Source organism: Dermochelys coriacea, chromosome 7, assembly GCF_009764565.3.
Source record: "Dermochelys coriacea isolate rDerCor1 chromosome 7, rDerCor1.pri.v4, whole genome shotgun sequence".
Lineage (NCBI taxonomy): Eukaryota > Metazoa > Chordata > Testudines > Dermochelyidae > Dermochelys > Dermochelys coriacea.
The window spans coordinates 115,405,330-115,430,678 of record NC_050074.1 but is presented as its reverse complement, the minus strand read 5'-3'; positions in this window follow the sequence as shown (position 1 = coordinate 115,430,678).

The following is a 25,349-nucleotide window of genomic DNA, read 5'->3' as shown; positions in this document are numbered from 1 at the left end:
ATGCATATTGCACAGCTCAATGGGGACGGTCTGCATAGGGGCGGGCAGGGGGCAGAATACAGACTGAATTTTCATCACAATAGTCTGGCATTTTGCAGAATGTATTTGTCTGTTTTTTATTGTCTTTATACTATCCAATAGAAATCTGGAGTCCTTTTGATATCATCTCTCTCTGTGTTTGCTGGGCCTCTTTGTGGGAAGAGCTCTCCCAGTACAATCAGGTGGCCATGTTCCATGGGATCCATTTCTTGCAACTGAAGAGGGTGGGTTAGTGGTTGGATCTTTCCAATATTCTCCTGGTATGTTTTGATGATGACAGGGTTTTCATTGTCTCAGGAAAGCAGAGCAGCTGGGGTTGTGGGGTGGGTATTAAAGCTGCGGCTCAATTTTGCCTTATTTTTAACTGGGGCAAGACAATAAATGGTACATTCCTATGGTTAATTAGTCTTTTATCTACAACCTTTTAGAAATTGGTATCTAGTGTACAACTTTATTCACTGATGAAATGGAGTCACCTCTTGGATGAAAGGTAGAAGCCGTTTAATAGCCTGCAAAACGCTGCTCAACAGTTTGACATAATTAGTGAAGAGTGTGATATCTAAGTGAAAGCGCAGAAGGAATTTACATAATCAAAATGTAATTGCCTGAGTGCAAATGTGATCAGAAAATCCCTATTCTTGCCAAAAGTGGCATGAAACCATTAAATACGTCAAGCGGAGAGTTAGTCAAAGTTTTCTCTGCTTTGCAATACCTTCCCCAGCAGTAGAGGTAAGATGAGGCAAAGAATAGCTACCACAGTGATTCAGAGACTTTAAACTACAGCCCCTTCCATCTGAGGATCTGAACGTACTTCATCAGCATTTCTACGGGGCTTGTCACCACCGTAGTACCTGAGCGCTTTGGAAAAACTGGGCAAAATTCCTGGCCCCATTGAAGTGAGCAGCAAAATTCTCATTTATTTCATTGAGCCATTGAGTTGACCCTCAAAACACCACTGTAAGATAAATCTTAGCAACCCCATTTTACAGATGAGGAAACTGGGATGCACAGAAATTAAATGACTTGCCCAAGGACGCCACACAGGAAGTCAGTGGCAACAGCAGAAGTAGAATCCTAACTTCCGAACTCCTTCATCTGACCCTCAACTCCAGGGCCATCCTACCTCTGGCCGACTGACTTAGGCATGTGAAGGGAGTACTGTTCCATAGCCTATTAATATCCTAGGGCAGGAGTGGGCAAACTATGGGGGCCACATCTGGCCCTTCAGAGGTTTTAATCCAGCCCTTGAGCTCCTGCTGGGGAGCAGGGTCTGGGGCTTGGCCCACTCTGGCACTCCAGCAGGGGGCTTGCCCTGCTCCGTGCATGCTGTAGCTCTGCGCAGCTCCCGGAAGCAGTGGCATGTCAGTCCTCCGGCTCCTATGCATAGGGTCAGCCAAGGAGCTCTGCAGCTCCCATTGGCCGGGAACCATAGGAGCCGAAGTGGGGACATGCCGCTGCTTCCAGGAGCTGCTTGAGCTAAGTGCCGTTTGGAGCCTGCACCCTGACCCCTTCCCGTGCCCCAACCCCCTGCCCCTGCCCTGATCCCCCTTATGCCCTTTGAACCCCTTGGTCCCAACACAGAGCACCCTCCTGCACCCCCAACCCGTCATCTTCAGCCCCACCCCAGAGCCTGTACCCCGAGCTGGAGCCCTCACCTCCTTCCGCACTCCAACCCCCTGCCCCAGCCTCGAGCCCCCTGCCCCACCCTGAATTCCTAATTTCTGGCCCCAGCCGGAGCCCTCAGCCCCTCCCACACCCCAACCCCCAATTTCATGAGCATTCATGGCCCACCATACAATTTCCATACCCAGATGTGGCCCTTGGGCCAAAACTTTTGCCCACCCCAGTCCTAGGGTCTTGCAATCTATTATTGTCAATGGCTGTATTACACACAGGTGCAGCAGAGGGTATGGTCCTCTAAATGCAAGTCCATTGATATCAGAGCAGAGAGGTCCATGGCCTAGATTATCTTAGTCTTGAGTCTGGAGAGTTATTCACAACACTTACAATGTAAGGCCCTATCTAATCCTATCAACCTTCTTTTATAAGCCTGTTGTACAATCCTAACTTTTTCTTTTCACAACCTTTGAAAAGTTTGATTGGACGTTGATTTCTCTGAGAATCCATTTTTTTTTCTATGTTCTATTAACCCTCCCTCCGCTCTGCTTTGTCATTGTGTTCTTGTTCTGTTGCCATTCAAACAACTTGACACAGGAGTTGGAGGGGGGGAAAGGTCAGAGGTTACACTTTGGGAGGCCAGAGAAAATAAAAGGGTAGCAGATATACAAATGGCCTGATTTTGCAACATCCTGAATGCTTTGCAACTCCCAATGCCTTGGGAGATATGGGAATTTAGTGCCTTGCAATATTCAGTCCTTTATAGCTGCTTTGAAAATTCATGACTAAATTAACTGCACCCAATCCATATTCAAACTTTGTACCATAGTCTATCTGTGATCCAGTGCCGAATTGCTACTGATATGAGCAGGAATTTTGTGCATCCCAATAGAGGCAGTATTTGGGCCATTATAATGTAATAGTATGTTTGCATGAATCCTACGATGGGGCAAATATCTCAATTATAGATCCACATGGGTCCTGTACTGACCTTTTACTTTTGATTCATACAACAGCCTCTAGTGATTTCAATGGCTTTTTTTGTATTGCATAACAGGCTAATACACAGCATTAGAGCTTGGCAAAACTTTTTTGGAGGAATTTTTTGACTAAATGAAAATTTCCATAAACAAATCTCAATTTCTGGGGAAAAAAAGGGATTTTTTTTGTGTTTTGATTTTTCTATGAAAATCTTAAAATTTTTCAAGAAAAATGTTCTTTTTGTCAAAATGTTTCACAGTGAGAAATATAATTTCCCAACCTGCCTGATGTACTATTTATATTATGGATAAGAGCTATGAAGAACCGATGGGAGAGAAAAATGCAGTTCTCACTATCAGAAACGCTCAATGTGGTGATATCCAAATTACAAAAAGTACCACCATCTCAATTAGTACCTTTAGCAGAGTCTAGTGGTGAAATAGGGATGGGGACAGGGCTACTCCTTTCCTCAGGGTCATACCCACAAGTCAGGGTTGACACTAGAACTCATCAAATGATTTGTTGTGAATAATAGTTATTGCATATGTAGCTTTTTAAAAAAACTATTCACAAACAGTCCCTGATTTCTGAACACATACTTATTAAATGTTCACTGGACAGTTTGGATGAACCATTTTCTGCCTCTGGGCTGTTCAGCAATAGTTCATTTCATCTATTCACACTTCATGGGTTTGGACTGGTCACCTAAGTCACCTGGTATTCTTTTTGATCCCAGGTTGGATGGTTGAAATTTTTTGAACAGAATGAAGAGTAACAGCTACTCTTGCTTGTGTTTACGTGGGAAGGTGGGTATTTGCATGAATAAGAGAGATTTCCTAAACATTCAGGCAAATAAAAACCCCATTCATCTGAGTGTTTGTGAATACTGACCAATAAGTAGGTGTGAACATGACTGAACTGGACAGAGGCTGGGAATTTGAAAAAAAAAAAAAAAAGTGTACCTACACTGAAATCAGAGGTGTGATTTGCAGCTCATATGGGCATACAGGCACTAGTTTAAATTCAGCTTACTCACTAAAAATACAGCATAGCACTGAAGATACAGCAACACAGGCTAGGAATGCAAGTACATACCCAAGTTCCAGGCAGGCTTGTACAGCCAATGCTGAAGCCTGAGCTGCTGTGTCATCATTGCTGGTTTTAATGAGCTAGCTAGGTGAAACTACAATTTAATAAAATGTCGACATGCCAGGTTGAAGGTGTTCAATATTCCCTTTTCAGGTGACCATACAGTATTCATCCATGTTTAGGAAATGAAGTCGAATTGAAAGTGGTTCTGCCATTTTAAGTTAGCTAAAGGCGATACATATTCCCAACAAAGCTGACATTTGGAGCAGCTAGTTATCATTTGATTCTAGAGTTTTGTTTTCTCTTTCATTTTTTGAGGAGTTTCCACTTGTGAAAGTGTAGCTCCAGAGCTGGGCACCACGAAACACTTGCTTAATTCCTTCAGATCCAGCAGTGTTAACAATTTGGAAGTTCATAGACTAAAAGACTATTTAAATTCAAGAACAGTATTTCTCAACCACACTCGTTCACCTGAACCCCTTGGCTTCTACACTCTTGTTTAAAATACCTACTACTAGGGCATTACTAGTTTTAAATATCAGATCCCGAACAAAGAGCTTTTTCATATGTTCTAAGATGTAATTTTAGTGAAAGCTGAGCATAGCCCTGGATTTATATTAAATTCATCCTAAAGGCTTAGCATCCATCCCTCCTGAAACCCAATCTTACAAAAGTTTATATAGCTTCTCAATGGGTACCATATATAATGGTCTATATACATCCATAGTGTAAATTTATACTAGGTTCCAGAATTGGTCTATCCAAATGAGCTCCCGCCATTTTATCCAGTGTCCCACATAAACTTGAAAGTATATCTTGTAGTACAGCAAAGTTAATGAATCAGTGACTATCTTCCTTTTGTAAGATTCACTATAAATATTATGTGCTGTTTGATACTAGCTGGAAAAAATTCTGTTAGACAAAGATGAATGTTGGGTTGAATAATATCCTGTCTCCCTATTTATTTTTTTGTCCATAGTTTCTGTTTCTTTCATTTGCGAGTATTTTTAGTGAGCCGAGGAATTATTTGGTAAGATATTCAAGATTTCTAGTGGGATTTCTTGATAATGGACAGATTCTTTCTCCTCATAATGATAGCTGAGCTTCTCGAGAGCAAAGAGACACTTTGTTCTTTGTTCTCAAGGAGACAAAATGTTATTTCTTTCCCCTGAAGAAGCTCCTAATATGATGGGTGAAATATCAAGAATAATTAAACCAAATGATGATGTAAATCCCACTAGAAATAATGCATCCATTATTTCATTTTATGCCTATCATTCTAGTTTCTGCCTGATTTAAGTCAATGTGAAGAAAGCTGTGGGTATTCCCTTTATAAGAACTACAATAAAATTCTTCATTGAATATTTACTAGTCCTGAGTTACTCCTTTTTTGTTGGACCATCATTACACAATTTAAAAATATGATGATAATTTATCCATTTGCTAGCCCTTTGTTGCTTAATTCCAGCAAGGCAGGCAGAAGGGCTGATAGTTCAAAGGTTAATATGTTTCAGTTGTTGGACCCCTGAGGTTCACTTTCTAGAAAAAAGCTCTTTCACTCTTTATTAAGAAACCTGTGTAATGAAAGGGGAGGAAGTGCTGTCTCTTGCTTAGCAGAGAAGGTCTAGTGGAATCCAAGATTCTAGGCCTGGCTCAGCCGCTGACTTGCTGAATGACCTTGGTCAAGTCACTTAACCACCTGTGCCTCAGTTTCCCCAATCTGCAAGATGGTCATAATACTTATGTGCCTCACACAGGCCCTGTGTGGTTTAAGGTGCTTTAAGTTCCTGGGATGAAAGTTGCTACACAAGGGCAAAATATTATATGAAATTAAATGGAAAAACAGTTTACTGTACGTTACTCTTGCAAACAATTCCTGGACTGAGCAGAGAAGGGGTGAAGCCCTCACATTGGTGGTTCCTTCAGCTTGGCAATGATTATAAAGGTTGGGAAGTTAATTTGCTTGGCCAATGTAGGGGCATCAATGCCATGTCCATTACAGGACCACATTGGTAACTCCCTAGGAATCCAGTGGTAACAATTTGTGGAGCTGAAAATCTCAGCCAGACAGTCTCCATCTTCAGCTATGCAGCCTACATGCTGTAGCTGCTACAAAAGACACCTATTAAAGGCTTTGGGATGCATTGCACAAATGGCTGTATTTGTCTGACCCATATGATGCACTTTGGTCACCCTGTGATGTTATGTTTTCCAGCTGGTTAAAACTCTTAATGACCAAGAAGAACCCCCTCCCTCAAGTCTTGTCTGGCCTCGGGCCTAAGACGTGAAACTTAAAGTAAGTGCACTATGGGGAACAAGAAATTAAACCACAAGAAAACACTGTCAGCATTTTTCCTAAAATTGTACCATTGAAGCAATCTCCCAGATCCATTCCCAGTGATACTTCTCTTTTGTGCTACTGCTTGTTGTTTCATTCTGAGCTATCATCTCTTCTTACAATTGACAAGAGAAGTACTATTTTTCTAAGATTTAAGCAAGGCTGGGAAATACCCATTTTATGCAATTAAATGTATTCACGTTAGCATGCTATTAGAATTCACACATTCACTGAAATAGAGAGAGCGCCATGCCATTTAAAAAGAGTAATGTTTGGTGCAGAGTAGACACACGCACACATAGACACACAGAGAAAATTTATTTAGTGGGGACTACACATTGTGAGATAGCCTTAAATAAGAGAGTTAGTTTTACCCTTATGCAGCCAGTGAGTGAACATTCCAGACCTGAGATCTTTCATATAAATATGGGCATTGTCTTAAGACTCTCCCATTTGGTAAATTAGCATGCAAGTGGTATTACTTGACATAATTAACTTGCTTGATTTTAATGTCTGAATCACAAGATTGTCATTCATTATTAAATGAATTTTGTAAAAACTTCCAGAATGCTGATGACTCAGACTGATGTTTTGACTATTATAAAATCCTTGAAACTGAACCCTTAAAGGCACAAGGAGACACTAACAAATACATACAAAAAACTAGTTCTTTGGGTCAGAAAGTTGTATGTGTTACTGGCTTCGGAGAAAAGGTTAATGAAACAAAGAAAACAAAAAAAATCCCTGATGTCTTGTGGTGCAACTGTCCAGAAGAGTTTTAAGAATGTCCCTATTTTTTGTTTCCTTCTAGAAATTGTTTCCCTCTAAGCCCTTAATAGGATGTTTTTAGTGATGATTCTCTGTCCCAAATTAGCATCTGAGATGAGCATTAAAAGCAATGTGGTTTCAGTTTGGGAAGTCGCACACATTATAAAGTCTCCTTGGACGATGTTCAGTGTTCAGAATGAGACATGGGTGGGTTTGCTGTGCTCTCCTTCTAGTCACACAGTCTTTCTGCTGCTTTCTGGATCTGCTTAGTGAAACGGCTTTTAAGCTGAAGTGACTTTAAAAAAAAAAGGCACACGAAGTTCCAAACCCCCAACACTCACCCCGAAATCTTTAGTGATCGCTTGTTTTAACAAAATAAAACTGTTCTGAAATGGGAGAGATAAATGATCTTTTATTAGAGAGAGAAAAGATGAGTGAAACATAATAGGGGGAAAAATCTCTACAATTCTGCTTGAATTCAGTCTCATAATTCGTGCAGATATTTTGAAGAAAAATACCTCTCTGAAGCCTGGAACAATTTGGCTTTACTATATTCATGGAATAAAATGGCTTTGTTTTCATGCAGTCTTAGCTTTTAGAAAAGAATTGCAGCTCTAAAAAGAAATCCTGTATCCTGCTAATCTGCTTACCCCTTAAACATGGTGGGCTGCTCAAAGAAAAAAAAATATTTATAATCCCAGAGAAATTGGTCATTACCAGCAGATAATGACGGGTAGGTTAATTAATGGAATGAATACAAAAGAGAACTGGGACAAACTGTTGGTTAATTTGGTAATGAACTACATTCAAAGAGACCTGATGACTATACACACTGTGTATTACAAGGGAGTAATTTTTATGCTTGTCCGTGTTAATTTTAGCAACCATAAAACCATTGAATTTGATGATTGAAAAAGTGCTTATTTCTCATTGTTAACAGACAGGGTTCCCTCCCCCCTCCCCCCCCCAGTCCAACCCCAGTGATCAGAATGCAGGACAACACTCAGTTTGAAAATGACACTTAAAATATTCCCTCTTCATCCACAGGTATTCACAGAAAATGCCTTCCGATGAGAATGGTGATATCCCTGCACCACTGTTGAAAAAGGTTGCTTTTCAAATGTCCTAAAACTATTTTTCCTAAACAAAAGTAGTTGGGTTAAAAGAAATTGAAAAGCATAAAACAATCCAGCTACAGAGTTTTAAAATGAATGTGCATCAGAAAATATAGCTTTGGTTCATATTTTTAAATACAGTCTAAATAACGTCTGAAGAAATAGTTACACCAACTTTAAATATTGGTTGTCAAATGATAATTATATTGTTTAATTTTAAATCATATGATAGAGTTGTACCACATGATGTTGTAAACATTAAACAGAAACTTTTTTTGTTATCATGAGGGATTATATTTTAAAAATCACATAAGCATCTTAAAAATCAAAAGTAAATAGCTATTTTTATTACAAATGCTAACTTTTCCTATCTTCTTTTCCAAAAGTTATCATTGAATTCTAGATAGCATGCCAACTTCTTGTGGTAAATGTTCCCTAAATTTAGCCATATGCTGTAAAATACACTTATATAAACATTTCAGTGTGTTGTTACAAACCTAAAAATTGTCTTTTATGTATTGTAGTTCAATACCTTCTTTCTCGTCTAGGAAACTTTTGGAAGGAGAGACTCATTACAAGGCACAATCTTATTATACACCTACCAAAATAGTAATTAGGTAAGATAGCAACATTACTTAAAAAACCAAAACATTAGTTTAAAATTTAAAAAACTCCCAATAATCTTAAATGCTGGCATGCTAATAGTGTTTGAAATAGTTTATAATTTGAAATGTAGATACTCATTAGTTCACCCTTCCGTCCTGCTTATGTAGCTGTTGTTTATAAAATGCCAAGGGCATTTCTGTCTCATTATCAAATATATAAATAGAAGAATATGCATTTAGTATGGGATCTATTTTCTCATCAGTTTTCTCTCTCTGTATCATATTTCTTGATGTTATCTCTTCCCTCTCCATACATTTGTATATTTCCAAGAAACTCTTTAAAGAGCTGAAGACAACAAATAACATCTCCAACCAACAGAATGGAATTTTGAAGCAAAACAACTTTCTTTTACTCTAATGAGCATTTGAGAAACACTCATGTTCCAGACCTTTCTCTTCTCCTGTGCAGTTTTTCTTTAAAAATAGGCCTATCGTCTTGTAAAAATCATTTTTTTTAACACTTTACCATTTTGTGATGTTTCTCAGATTTTGTAATTGTAAGTTCTTGCAAATATCCGTGGTCTGATCCAGCTCCCATTGCAGGCATATTAAGACTCTCGGGGCAGATCCTCAGCGGGCATAAATCATCATAACGCCATTGATTTCAGTGGAGCTATGACAATTTACTCCAACTGAGGATCTGCTCCCATTGATTGGAATGGGCTGGATCAGGCCCTAGAGCCTTACACAGGCAAAACTACTACTGACACCAGTTATGAAACCCCATTGACTTTAATGGGAGTTTTGCCTGAGTAAGGAGGGCAGGTTTGCACCCTAACAGTCAAATGGAAGTCTTTCCATTGTCTTCAGTGGACTTTGGATCAGGCCCTAAATACATTAACACGTAAACAAGGAGCCCAGCAGGTAGCTATTGTTCAGAAAAAAAAAATCCATAGAAGCTATTGGAAGTTTTGTCTGAGAAAAAAGAAACAGGATCAAGCCCCAAATTATTACAATAGTGTCATTTAATACATCAGTTATGGGGAACATGGTAAGATAACATGTTTTGATGTGTTTTTTTAGCTTACGAAGTTAATATCCCCTGGGTTTTCTTAAGACAGATTTTATGAATATTGAATGTTGTAAACCAAATCCAAAGCAAAAGCCCAATTTTATTTGTTTTCTTTTGGTAATTAAGAATAAGAATTTTGTGATCACAGGAGTCATTTCAGTTTCTTTAAATTAGGAACTAACAAAAAAAATCACACTCTCTTTCTGGCAAGTAATGCATTTAATTGGCTCACAGTAGGAAACAAACAAAGAGTCAAGAATGTTTTTCCTCAGAGAGCCGTAAGATGCACCATCCCTTGTTTGTGAATGAAAAGATAAGGATGTAATGAAATAGTATTTGGAAATAATTGAGCTGGCTTTGAAAATAAAGTAATAATAGTACTTAAGGAATAAAATAATGTGAAAATAGGTTCCCTATATTTTTTTTAAAAGAAAACCCCCAAACTTACAAAAGTAGAGGACAACTTTTTTTTCTCAAAGATAGCTGTCTGCAAACGAGATATTTCATTTGTACAGCTGCACTGATGCTGGAATTCTTCCTCTTAGATCAATTTGGTTCTTGCCAATGAAATGTTCCTCCTCCTCACCTTTCCCCCCATCCCCGTATAAAACAGTCCACCTTCATATTGGTATTTGTAGTTGTTTTAAAATAATCTGCCTGCTTTTCCCTTAATTTTAGCTTGATATGTTCATAATAAAAGCATTTTATATGGTTAAACTTGTTAGCCTAGACCTCAAGAATTATAAATAAATGATAAGTGCAGTACTTTATCCAGATAGACAGACTTGGCTTTTCACAAGTGCCAGCTTTATCTTCCAGCCAGCTCAGTCTTCTAGGTTATACTCTGCTGCCACCTCCTGTTTCAAAGACTTATCATGAGAGTGTCCATCCTTCGCCTGTCTGTGAAGAGCAGCAACTTCCTCACGCTACTTTACAATACTTGATTTAATCAAGCACTATTAACCTGTAACTCACTGAAATCTGCACGGTTGTAATATCAAGCCTGCTATTATTGCTTTGAGAGTCTGAATTTTCACAATGGAGCCTCTAAAAATAAATTGTTCTGAAATTATTTCCTCTGCTTTGGTAATGGTTGGGAGTAGGAAGCTGAAGGGGAAAGATGGTGTTGTTTCTATTGAACCTTCAGTCGACTGCTGTACATAAACCAATTTGCCTACTAGAAGTTAATGGGATGAAATTAGGAAAATAAAATTTAGGTTGGAAAATCTTCTTGCGACTCTAAAGGGCCAATAGATGCTGGAATAGTCCCTCATGGGAAGTTGTGGAAAGCCTCCACACCTGAGACATTTAAAACTACACTGGGTAAAATATATAGCTTAGAAAACAAATTGTCATTGGAGCGAGATGGACTAATAGGTCTTTACTATCTTTAAATTCTGTGGCTCTCTGATTCTATACTAGTCATTTATTTATAAATCATTTGTTAACTGAACTCCTTGTGTTAGACAAATAGCCTATTATTTTAATTGTATTTTTCCCTGTAGTAATTCTTCATCATAATTTTATTTCTGCACAGGCTTTGTTCAAAAAGCTATTTTTCCCATTTAGTGAAGTGTTTAATGACCCAGGAATAAATGTAGAAATTCATGTATAAGTCGCTGATATTTCTACGGTAAAGGAATCAAATTGTATAAGGGTTTTCTCACCAAGTCTAAAATGTAGATTGAAAAATAATCCAATTATTTTTACAATTAAAATTGTCATCATGCAGGCTATGATTTTTAACTCAAGAGCAAAGATTTCTCTCCCCATATGTAGACGAGAGGAAAAACAAACAGTTTAAATGGATACTAAGAACACTATAGTTAGAGCAGCCGTCACAGTATAATTTTATAGACACTTAGGCAAGCCACGATGATCCTTAGGCTGGGCACACTAGAGGAAATAGAAATTCAATCCATCCTAAGACAAAACCTGTTATATGCAAGGCTAAATTGCCCTTTGTTAATTATTGTTTGAGCATAAAGCTCCTCCCCCTTCCCCGACAGTCAACAATGCCCAAATGGGTTTCTCTGTTCATGCTTAGCTAACTTTCACAGGAAGGCCATTCTAGATGTAGTGAAATAGGCCTGTGTTTAGTGTGGAGGTGCTGAATGAAGAGTGGTGTTCAATAAAAAGGGTGGTTCACATCAGGTTAGTGAACACAGCTTATGTTGCAGCTCCATGCGTTTATAGAAAGCAGACTCCTCTCCACCGAGCATCCCGTTCCAGGTGTTCGGCAAAGAAACAGTCACTCCATTCTCTGCCTCTGCTCGGCTGGCTCTATATATTTATTTATTTATTTATCTCGCCAATGGCAAGGAAGGAAAGGGCAAATGTCACGAGAGAGAGTTGTTCTGCGCCACCAGGCTGGCCACCACATTTCTGCCAATAATGCTGTAGGAAAAAAACACAGAGCAATATCCCATATAGCAAACAACTCCCTTCTCTCCCGCAAAATGCCCTCACCCACATCCCAGTCAACACAAGCTTTGGTCATTCAGATGTTTGTCATCTGCTGAGACCAGGTGTTCACAGTCAGTTCTGGATTGACTTAGCTACAGTGAGCTATAGACAATAACAGCTCATAGACGTGTCTTAAAGTTTCTCTCAGAACTCCTATAACATTAACTAGACTGAATGCTATGTTATATCCATAGCCTCACAAGCTAAATCATAGCTCCTGCAACACTCACTTGACTTTTCCCTTTATGGACTTGTTCTTGAAGGATTTATGACCATGGCATACTCTATTTTCTAGCATGTGCTTCAATGCACAGAGGGTGGGTGTAGTGAGAGCAGGGGGCTGGGATACAAGGTACCTGGGGTTCTAGTCTGTACTCTTCTGCTAACTTGTTGAATGACACAACGGGTAAATGTTATCTTCCCCTTTTTTACAGATGGAGAAACTGATGGGGCATGGAGAATATAAGTAATGTGTCCAAGGTCACACAGCAAGAAAGCAGCAGAGCCTGGAATAAAATCTAGTACCACTCACCCCCAGTGTCCTGCTTTAACCAGGAAACCATATTCCCTCCATGATGCAGAGGATCAGAAGGAAGCACCAAGTGCCTGATTCTATAGCCTTCATTAATGGTGGAGCCCTTATGTGTGTGACTAATCTTGAATTTAAAGGGACCTCTTCTAAGCATGGTGGGATTGGGCTCTTATGCATTTGTTTTTAAGTCTAGCACTTGGTTCCAGCTAATGAACTACAGGATGTAAGGGGTAAGCCAGCGCAGTAATCTGAGCCAGTCCATTTTAGTTCAGAGTCTTAACCTGCAGCAAGAGCAGAAACACGAACGTCAAAACCAGGCTAAGGGTTAATCTCCCAGATGAGAAAATTGCACTGCTTCTTAGAGAAACATTATTGCCAAGTACTAATTTCACGATAAAGAATTTACAGCAATGCAGCAATTCTCTTGGCTCAAAATAACCCATAAAAAAATTTAGGGATGGCTCCCTTGCCTGTTAGATGTCTGCGGTCCTGCCTTGAGTACTACTGTTGGGAGTCCAGGATTTTTTTAACACCCAATTAAATTAGTGTAATTGGGACAGAGTGGCAACTTCTTTGCCTCCAGCTGAGAGTCATAATCTATTTAGCACCTGAGTGTTGTTTCCTTTACTTTTAGTACCTAACCAACCCATGTTTGGAAAAGGAAAAACAAACCCTCCTATCAATCAGGATTTTTAAAGTGTAGATTACTTATCATTAATTTAAACGTGGCATTTAAATGGCCATTCACAGGTGGTTTTAATGCCATTATTAACTTCTTTGGGACTATGTAAGGGATGCATTTGAAAAATAAATGGCAACCACAGGGAGAGTCAGCAATATGTCACCCTTGCTACATTGTGGTGAAAACTGTAAGATGAGAGAAGTAGTTTTTAGTGCAAAACCAAACAAGGAGGGATAAAAAAGGATCAGAAACTTGTTCTTGTTTGGGCTACCAATTCAATTTAAAATACATTTTGAAATGATAAATCAGCTGGAGAGAAAAACATAATCCAGATATTTTCTGTGTTGTTCAGTGTATTTACTTCATTGTGGTTTGATTCATGCAGGTAATTTCAAAGAAATAAATGTTACAGTGTGTCCGATCAGTGAGAAAGAAATATTGAGTGTAGAGGGTTAAAAGAAAACATACTGTTAGGCAAACAGCTCAGAATAAAATATAAACCAACCTCAAACTTTGTCTATGGCTCAGATCTTTGGCCATACCTCAAACCATACCGAATACAAACCCTGAAAAACTCCTTTTCAATATGAAACTGTGCCAGAGATGGACAAAATCAATCTTGATGGATTGGAAAAGCAAGACCATGGAGCAATCAGAGAGCACTGGATTCCTACACTGTTGAATATAGCTAAATAAGACAGAATTTTGAACAAATGCAAGAGTAAACAGGACAAACGTTTTAGTGTGTAAACCTCTCCTGAAACCGCACTGTGACTATCAGTTTGTTTGGCTTGGGTTAGCTTATGTGCTAGAGGCAGGTGCCCGATGGACAAGGCCATGACTATGAGTCTGGACTCTTGGGGCTCAATTCTATGTTGCATAGCCATTTAAACAAATGGAGTGGGGATGTAACAGTCTACTGAATCAGAATGGTAGTGACTTACACTGATCTGGCATACACTGTATTGGTGTAAGTGTCAGCATGTGGTGCAGGACAATTACTTGTTGTGTGACCTTGGGCAAGTCTTGTAAGCTCTAAAGCCTCAATTTTCCCATTTGTAAAATAAAAACAATAATACTTGCCCAGCTGGGATGTTCAAATGAAATTGGCTGTATCAGTGCAGATATTTTATATTAGTCTGCAGAAGAGAAGATTAGTCTGCAGAAGAGAAGAATGAGGGGGGATTTGATAGCTGCTTTCAACTACCTGAAAGGGGGTTTCAAAGAGGATGGCTCTAGACTGTTCTCAATGGTAGCAGATGACAGAACGAGGAGTAATGGTCTCAAGTTGCAATGGGGGAGGTTTAGATTGGATATTAGGAAAAACTTTTTCACTAAGAGGGTGGTGAAACACTGGAATGCGTTACCTAGGGAGGTGGTAGAATCTCCTTCCTTAGAGGTTTTTAAGGTCAGGCTTGACAAAGCCCTAGCTGGGATGATTTAACTGGGACTTGGTCCTGCTTTGAGCAGGGGGTTGGACTAGATGACCTTCTGGGGTCCCTTCCAACCCTGATATTCTATGATTCTATGATTCTATGATTTATCATATTTGGTCTACCTTAGTGCAAACTTCAAATAAGTCTTTCTTTCTTTCTTTCTTTCTGCTACTGTATCTGCCTTACAGTTTCAAATATAATTGCTCCATCAGCCTGAGGACACAGCAGATTTATAAGAACAAGAGCCTGACCTTAATATTTGCGTGTACATGTGTGAGATGCCAGGAGAGACACGGTCCTTGTCGTAGTCCCAACCCAGCAAAAATCAGGATTACACAAGACAGCTCGATCTTGTGAGATCCTCAGTATGCTTTCCACACTAAAGAGATGCAGATAAGAATGGGAAAGGATCATGGTAGCTGGAGATAAAACAAAATCACTTAGATTATCAAGTTTATCTTCTTACGGGTCCAACAAATTACTGGTGAAGGTTGTGTCAGATATGAAATAGATTTTATACCTTATACCTGCACTGAAACTCAAAGATATGTACTTTGTAAAGTAGAGCAGAATATTTTAACATAGAACTCTGGATAGATGGATACATCTAGCTAGGACCTTTAGAGGTTTCCCCAGCCTTAAAAAAAAAAAAAAAGCAACCAAAAACTAACTTAAGGTAAATGTAGCCTATTTGTGAAAAGATTAAAAGCTGGGGTAGGATTTGGAAGGGGAGGGAGAGTGAAAGGTTTCTGTAACTATATCTGCATCTCTAATATAGCTGCAAAAAGTAGCTCTTTAAAAAGAAGTGTGCATCTTTATTTAGTTCCTCTTTGTGGAGACTGTTTACTTCAGGCCGTAGATGTGGTTATGTCATGTTTCCACTGTGTTTTTCATTCAGTGCTGCGCTGTATTTGTGGTTTTTTTCATTTGTGACAGTCTAGTAACTGGAACCATTTGTACCTGAGCAAATAATATCAAATCTGAATACTTTATAAATATTTACAGTATTTGGTGCGTCTCCCATTCACATCAAATGCAAAGTATAAAAAGCAAAACCAAACAGAAACAAACAGCACCCATGTTACGTTATAATAAATATTTACTGTACGTATTATTGACTAAAGCTTCCCATACAGCTATGTAGAGAGAGTCGGCGGCATTGTTCCTGCCAGGCAGTTCTATATTAAAACGTTCTAAATTAAGCTGTCTGAGAATAAAAATGTGTGCGTTAGGGAATGATTGATGTCTGCGACTTACTTAATTTTTTTTTTTGTACTGGGAAGTCTTTTCTGAACATGTGGGTAGTGAATTAGGTAGAAGCCTGGGACTTTCTGGCACAGCTGCAGAATTCATTGGCATGAGGGTCCTGTGAAAGGTTTCTAAAGAACGTGACCCTTCATGCCCTGAAATTTTTTTAAGGGCAGATTCTAATTGCAAACAATCAAGTTCCCCAGCCTTGCTTGCTGCACTGAATATGGAGCCAACATTCATTTGAGCAGCAGCCTTGCCCCTGAAATAGTAAAAGAGTGCTCAACAAAACAAGGCTCAAAGCACCTTGGGGAAGTACAGAGTTTGAAAGTGTGGAGCCTTAATTTTTTTTCTTTAAATAATGGCTTTATTCACTGAACATACTGATACTTGATCAAAAGAACATTACAGAATCTCTGGACTATTTAAAAGAAAGAAATGCATCCGATGAAGTGAGCTGTAGCTCACGAAAGCTTATGCTCTAATAAATTTGTTAGTCTCTAAGGTGCCACAAGTACTCCTTTTCTTTTTGCGAATACAGACTAACACGGCTGCTACTCTGAAACCTTTAAAAGAAAGGTTCATCAGATCCTGTTCTGGGAGCAAGCTCAGTTTCACACCTGCAAACTCAGTCCCGCAAGGGACCTCCTAAGGTTTCATTTTTGAATCCCTTATTGGAGGGGTTTTTTTTTCCTTTCTGTTCATTCCTCTCTGCTCTGTAATGAAGTTTCTCGTCGTCTTTTTGTTCTTCTCCTTTACAAAAGTTTTTATCTTTGCTTCTTCTAACTCTGTGTTTACTTATGTGGCAGCCATTCCCATAGTATGTCACAGCCATTAATATATTTATGCTCACAACACCTGTAAGAAAGTACTAGGATCCCCCTTTTCCAGGTGAGGAGCTCAAACTAAGTGCATCCAAACAACTTCCTAAGGGAGAATTTCCCAGAAGCCCTCTTATTCCCATCAACTCCATCATTTCAAATTCAGTCCCTGGCCGTGTAGCATGATCCACAAAAGCGGCCCTTTATACTTACATTGAATCTTATTGAAATCAATGTCTGAGTAAAACCTAGTGAAAATCATAGGCACTGATTCCGTGGGTTCTCCAGCCCTGGAGCACCCACGGAAAAAAAAAATTAGTGCATGCTTAGCACCCACCAGCAGCCAGTTCCCCCCTCCTCCCCCAGTGCCTCCCTTCCACCACTCAACTCCTCCTCCTCCCTCTCAACACCTCTCACCCACTATGATCAGCTGTTCCGTGGCGAGCAGGAGGTGCTGGGATGGGGGAGAGCAGGGATGGGGTGTGCTTGGGGGAGGGAGCGGAATTGGGTGAGAAGAGGTGGGGCAGGGGTGGAGCGGGAGCAGCAAGAGGCAGGGTGGGGGTGGAGGCTTGGGGGGAAGGGGTGAGTGGGGGCAAGGCCTGGGGTGGGGTGGGGGGGTTGAGCATCCCCAGTGCCTGGAGGAAGCCGGCGCCTGTGGTAAAAATATTAGGATTCGGCCCAACCTATTTGTAAATTAGGGCTGGTCTGCACTAGAAAGAAGGTCAGTTTAGCTACATCGCTCAGGGATGTGAAAAATGTCACATATGCGCGATGCAATTAAATTGACCTAAACTCCAGTAGACACTTCTAGGCTGACAGAAGAATTCTTCCGTCGACTTAGGTACCACCGCTCAGAGAGGCAGATTTACTACAACGAAGGAAGAACGCCTTCTGTTACTATACTAAGCGTTAAGGCTGCAGTGCTGGAACAGTGCTGCTGTAGTTTTTCTAGTGTAAAAGTACCCATATAAGGCAGCTCCCCATCATGAGAGCCAATTTAATTTGACAGTGGAGATGTTAAAAAGCTCTTTTCTATTGGAAATTCCAGCCAAATTGTTCCCAGTTGACAGGAATGCTTTACTCTAATGCACCCTGCTAGGTTCCTATTGTATTAACAGATTTCCTCTGCAGGGAGGTAGGAAGAACTTGCACATAACCCCTCTGCCCTTGTAAACAAAGAGGCAGAAATGACTGCATGCACACAGACATTTTAGTTTCTTGTTTCTGGGACTCTTTTCCAAAACAAGAAGAAAAGGAGGACTTGTGGCACCTTAGAGACTAACAAATTTATTTGAGCATAAGCTTTCATGAGCTACAGTTCACTTCATCGGATTTAGCTCACGAAAACTTATGCTCAAATAAATTTGTTAGTCTCTAAGGTGCCACAAGCCCTTCTTTTCTTTTTGCGAATACCGACTAACACGGCTGCTGCTCTGAAACTTTTCCAAAACAGGCAGCACAGCAGAAAAGCATTCCAAGTATTGCTATGCAGAGAAAGACTGGCCCAGGAAGTTTCAGGACTGGAAGCAGGCTGTTCTTTATCCAGCCTGAGGATTCAGTGACCATTTTCAAGCTGTATCCTGTGAACCAGGGTTAGAAAATCACAGCCTCTTCTCTGTTACATTTACACCCTTTCTATACCGTTCTGGCAGTAGAAAGGGGCCTTAAAGTTGGTGGAATTTCCCCCCTGAAAATGGCCCGTGCAAAGAACACCCCACTACATTGCCAGCCAGCGTAGAGCTTGTGTGAAGGCTCTACATTAGCCACTTCACACCTTTCAGCTCCCAGAGTGCTGTGCGCTTCAGCTATTTTCTACTTTCCAAGGCGCAGAGAGTGCGACTGGTAGCAGAGTTTCACTTTGAGCAGCACTGAGACTCCTCTAACTTACACCAGGGGATGGGTAGGTGTACAGCAGAATAAGGGAAGCAAAAAGGTGGATTAAAGCTACCTTTGCCACCTCCTACACCCATTCGTGCCCCAAGTGCAGAAGTGGAGTAACTTGGACTCTGCAAGAATTGGAAGCTTTCACCAACTTAACGATGTGTTTCCTACCTTTGGTGGCTTAGGAGATAGCAGACCTTAGAAACCACATCATTTGGATTATGGCCTTTCCTGTCCACCCTGTCCTGGCCTTGTAGGTTAGCACTCTGCCCTTTGACCAGCCATTCTGCCCTACCTACGTCCAACTGAGAGAGTGACCACTCTCTGCCAGCCCTGCTGTGCTCTCAGAACCAGTGCCCCTCATCCCACGTCCCAGCTGCAAGCAGTTTGGTTGCACTGGCGATGGTTCAGGCATGCCAGCAGGAATCATTAGTACAATACAATGCCACTGTCAGCAACGAACCCGGGATTATTCTGCAGTCCTCAAGACAACCTCACGCTCAACACTGTGGCAGTTTCCGCAAGCCCCTACCCTTAAGCGAGGATCATCACTTGCACATACTGTATATCTAGATAATACACAAAGAACAGAAACTTTCTCCTTTTGTCTCCAGAATGCAAATGCATCTCTGTCCTAAACCATGGCTGAGTCAGCTGGAAAATCATCCCGGGCTTTGGCATGTAAATCAGCAGCGCACATACCGCTAGTGCTCTCGTCTATGAAAAATCACCCTTTTCATGATAAACGACACACAAGTGAGGCCACCTGAAGCTGTTGTAGCAGGCTGGACTGGGCTCATTGCGGTCGGGGTGGGGGGGTCCTGTGGAAAATCAGTGTTCCATTTTGGTTGTCAACAGGAGTGGCATGGTTTATAGAAAAGTGGCTGCAAAACAAAGATCCTCATTAATAAGTTGTTTTTTGGTATTTTTTAATCAAGTTTTTATTTTTGAAGCTTATAGAGAGAGATAAATCATGTGTGCATAAATACTCAGAGGGGAACGTATGCATATTTATGCACTGCGTAGTATGTGGTGAGTACCCTATTACAAAACACCTTTCTTTCTTTAGGAGCAAAAGACCTACTTTAATGGTACCCATTCAACTCATTTATTTTGAGATGGTTCTGAGGAAGAATACCTAGCTAAATGGCTTGAAGTTACATTATAATGACCTGGTGCCCTCAGCCATTGGTATATTGGTTCTTTATTAGCACCTTCTTTCTCTTCTGTGTCCTCACAGACTTTATGGTGCACAGATGACTTGCAACAAAAGTGTGAGGGAAGCTGGACTGAGGACCAGTGACTGAACTCTTTCTCCAAAGTGGGCAAATTGTGGCACAGAAGAGTTTCTGAAATCTTATGCCATGGCTCTGCAGATGACAGGTGGACAATGTTTTCTTTAAATTTTGCCTTGTGCTCTGGCCCTGATCAGAAAAGCATCCTGGCTTTACTTAGTACCATCAAAATCAACAAGACTCCAAAACTGGGGTCTGCTATGCTTTGACAGAGGGTACCACTACATATGTATTTTAATTTTAAAAACTCTAAATAAACAGATAATAAAAATCTTAAATAACAGAAAATACATTTTTAAAATAGTGGAAGATTTGGGGTTCCCTGGAACCCTAAAACATTGTGAAATAAAATGTTCATTCTCTGCCAAATGCCTTAGTACTTAGAACTTCCTCCTCATATTCTCTAACCTCGTTGTTGTTGTTGTTATGCAAAGGAAGTGATAAAAATGTGCTGCTTTTGCTAAATTGATTACTTCCTACCCGTGGCATGAAAACTGACAGATCCCATCAGCAAACAAAAGGCTACTTACTGTAGCAGTGACTGACAGTAACCAAAAGGTTAGTCTGCAAGACACTGGATTCGGTCACAGCTTTTACAGCTACGAATGGAAAGACTGCCATTGACTTCAATACATTATGGCTTAGGCCCTTTTTTCTCAAGGAGTCGCATTGCAGTAGGACAGAGGCAGGCTTTGGCCTGGTCTCCCCTAGCAAATTAGGTCGGTATAACTTTGTCACTCATGAATGTGAAAAATCCACACCTCTGAGCGATGCAGTTAAACCAGCCTAATCCTCGGTGTAGACAGCACTAGGTTGATGGGAGAATTCTCCTCTGGGATTGTCCTCTGCCTCTCAGGGAGGTGGAGTACCTACGCCAACAGGAGAACCCCTCCTGGGTGTTGGTAGCGTTTTCACTGATGCACTACAGCCGTGCAGCTGCGCCACGGCAGCATTTTAAGGGTAGACAAGCCCTTAGAATTAAAGAGTTCCGACTCCCAATTCTAGGCCTATTCCACTGTCTCTCAGTTGTTCTTTCCAATTACTGTTGGTGTTCTTGTGTAATATTGCTAGGCCACCATATTAGTTAATTCTGTTGCTTTAAAATGTGCAGGGCAGAGAAAACTTATTTGAATGGTATAAAGGAGCAGTAGTGAAACATGCATTTGTTTTACACACAGGAGACATTGGTGGAGTGCAGGGGGGGGCGGGCGTTGTGTGTAAATTCTTTTTTGTTTTCTCCTTGTCAGATTCAGTGGCTAAATTTCGTAGGGAGGCATATTCATCCTTTCCACTACTGGTCCCCGATATACCACTGTGGCAGCACACAGAAGCCAGAAAAGCCCCACAGTTGGCTAATTCATCCAAAGCATGTCCCTGGCAAGCCCCAGCATAGGAAGAATGCCAGAGACAGGAGGAGAGTCCCATTGCCTTTACTGCTATGGAAACTGGGCAGCTCTGGGTTAAGAAGTAGCTAATAGTCAGCCCAAGGAGGGAAGCAATTTTCAGTGGCTCTGCAAATATCCACTTCTTTTTGCTTGACATTTTTGAGTGGCTCTTTTTTGCAGTTTGCAGTCCCCCTTATGCTCCCAATGGGATGTACTGTAGATCTTAAAGTGCTCTTTTTCCCTTCCTTTTTGTGGCTCTTAGTGTCATGAACTTGCCTTCATTAGGCTAAAGGGCACAGAAAACCCAACTGGGGAGGCTGCTCAGCGGTAGTGCAACATGGCTACTGCTTTGCTCAATATGGCCCTTGCAACTTCACAAGCATGGAGTAACTTCTTCCTGCAGTATGGCATCGCCAGTGGAGCAAAATAGCCCAGTGCCAGCAACTGTTTTTAACACGATGCACTGTGGTATTATTCACACCAGGCAGACTCATATTCCCTACCCAGACCCTTTTCCATCCCCTCTCTTTTGATTCTCCCTCTGGAAAGAATCATGTAACTGAAAACATTTGCTCATATATTTTCATTGCAAGCCCAGAAAATAGAGAGGAAGAAAAATGAACAGCTATGCTACAGATGTCTCTTTCACTGCTTAACAGCACTTCTTCTGTCCCTCTTTACAGTACTGTATTCTGCAAACCTTTTCCCCTGGAGACACCCAGCTGAGCTCCCCCGACAAGTGGTTAAATCCCCTGCTGTCAGCTCGAACCCTGCTGATTATTTGGGTCGGATTGAACCGGCAAAAACTTGATGCTGTGAGTGCCTGTTTCCCTTTGGACCTTCCATTCCCGGCTTCCCAGTGTGTTTTGCACCTTTTGTTTTCACTTAGGGCTCAGTCTTTCTCACTGGGAATAGACCCTTTTATTTCAGGGCAAGACATAACAGGAAGATTTCTTTGGGGTTAGTCTCATGAACAGAGTGCAGATGTAACCCTAAATGGAAAAAGCTTGCAAAAAACCCACCCTTGGTGAACAGTCTTTCTTTCTTTCTTGCAAAGGCAACTTCTGCCCGTTGAAGCTGTGTGTGTGAACCCCTACACACAGCTGTATCCCTGACATACTTTCACACAGCATCTGACAGAGTGTGAAAGGTTAACTTACAGTGGCATGTACAGTATGTGGCCCAGATGTTCCTGCCATCTCCTGATTTGTTCTCGTGCAATTAGTTCCATTAACGATAAAGGTTACGGACTTCAGAAATGGGGGAAGTGAAGTAATATGTGAGAGGTGAAACAAAGGCTAGCCTTGACCCCTGTGAGCTCAGCTTACACAATTGCATGTTCCTGTTTGAGAAATCGGGAGGGGTGTGGGGGGGGGCAGAGAGATACATTTGCAAGGGTTGGGAATATAGCCTCTTTCTGCCAGGTGCCCCTCAAAGCTCCAGCCTGACGCAGGCCTGGAAATTCTCCACAGTGCTCTCGAGGGTTTAACAATAGGAAAGAGGAAATATTTTGTGCGTCTCATTAACCTTGAAGCACACTCCGAGGGTACGTTCAAGGTCTGACAGTCATGACGATAGGAATGATCATCTGGCAGGTAATAACTGGCAATCTGGACTGATAAATAATAAAATGAGCCATGGCCCATGCTTCCCACTGAAAGAGCCCATTGATCAGCACACCTGATGAAAACTGGAGTGCTAATGCAATCAGCTTGATATTGAAAAGCAGCTTTTTGTCTCTAGTGCGAGCAGAGCACACAGGAGAGTGTGTTGGAGGGGCCTGTATTAAGGACTCCTTCCTGGTACTTTTCCCCACTCCTAGGTTTGCAGCCATGGGCATGGAGGAGAAAATACAAGGGGCTGCATGACTACTGCATGACTACTGCTTCCCCAGCCCTGAAAGCAAGTGAGCAAAGATGAGTGGGGAGGGATAAGGAATGGGCAGAAACATGGATCTGTCCCTGTGACACTTCCCGGGGCACCTAGGACACCTGCCTCCAGTGCCTCCTGCCTCTCTGGTCACTCGATCACAGATCTTAGAGTGGCTATACTTCAACAAAAAAGCTTCAAAAACAGACTCCAACGAGAGACTGCTGAATTGGAATTAATTTGCAAACTGGATACAATTAACTTAGGCTTGAATAGAGACTGGGAATGGATGAGTCATTACACAAAGTAAAACTATTTCCCCATGGTATTTCTCCCTCCCACCCCACCCCCCACTGTTCCTCTGATATTCTTGTTAACTGCTGGAATTAGCCTACCTTGCTTGTCACCATGAAAGGTTTTCCTCCTTTCCCCCCCCTGCTGCTGGTGATGGCTTATCTTAAGTGATCACTCTCCTTACAGTGTGTATGATAAACCCATTGTTTCATGTTCTCTGTGTGTGTGTATATAAATCTCTCCTCTGTTTTTTCCACCAAATGCATCCGATGAAGTGAGCTGTAGCTCACGAAAGCTTATGCTCTAATAAATTTGTTAGTCTCTAAGGTGCCACCGGTACTCCTTTTCTTTTAGTAAAACAAAAGGAAATTGACATTCAGACAGAAGAGAGCATCAAATAGAAACAAGTGTGTGTGATGGAAACAAATGGCTACGTACAAAACAAAATCATAAATTGTGAACTTTCTTAGCTAAGAGAGTAGAGTCTCACCCCCAGGCTCAGTCCTTCTGCAGCATTTGCTGGCCTCAAGGAGCCAGGAGCTGATCTTCCATGAAGCACACCCGCTGTTTCAAGGTACCTCCTCAGTGAATGAATGCAGAGTGTCTTTCTCCACCCGGTGATACACTGAATTAGTCTCTTGTCTTTATTTCTAGGCAGGGCAGTCCCCTCACTCTCCTATCGTTCCTTTTCAATTCCAAGTGGTTTTAATGTTTAAAGTTTGTCCTTGATGGTTTTCCATGGAGTTTTCTGAATTGTTACAATGGTGGACAATTGAGCAATACATGATGTAATCAGCTAGCCAGGGAGGGGTGACAACTCCCTCCCTCTTGTTGGGTCATCCCTGAGACTGTGATTCCCTGGTGACTAATTGTTACTCCAAGACTGTAAAGGGATAATTTTCAGTATGGTTACGTTATTCCTTAAATATACCCATATGCACATCTCACAAGATTGTGAGTCTGGATAAGTTACAAGTTTTCAGCAGATACCTCACATGCTATCCTCTATGGATAAATACCATGAAAGTGGTGTGTAAGGTGTAGTGAGTTTGTCAGGTCTGAGAAAGGAGTTGCTTGTCAAGAACTGTAAATCCTTTGCCAGTTGACACCAATGGCCCTCTTTTGTGCACTGGCCAGCAAAGATCTCCACATTATGAGTGGGCAAGTAAGCTGTACTCCATCAGAGTGATGCAATTGATGGACCCAACCAGAGCAATGAGGGAACAGGAGGAACTGTGGCCCAGATCCTCAAAGGTATTTAGGGTCCTAACTTCCATTGATTTCAGTAGAAGTTAAAGCCTAAATACTTGGAGGATCTGGACTGGTGAGTCTGAGTCCCAGAGGTCCTCCTGGGATATCACAGCTTTCACTTTCCCCATCACAGAGCCGAAAGGCTAGCCCTTCTGGAGCACAGTTTTTGGCCCAAAGGTAATTCCATCTGCAATGATCATTACAGGCACACATGCTGGTACTTAGACGTTGAGGTACTTGACTTTGCCCTCAAATCAGGAAGTTAAATGCATCCACACACACACACACACACACACACAAAACGGAGGCTGGGCAAGGCCTCCTTTTAAAAATTAGGCTCAATATGTCTAAGTGAGAATGTTTTTATGTAGTGTATCACAAGTATATATGATGTATTTTATAAGCTGTTCTTATATCACCATTGTATCTGGTCACTTTTAGGAGTAAAGAACAAAAAAGAGACTAATGTCTGTCACGATGATTTACAAGCAAGCTAAATTGAAAGTTAATGGAGCTACAACATGTTACACCAGCTGAGAAATCCAGCTCATCAGGCCTGGTTTTG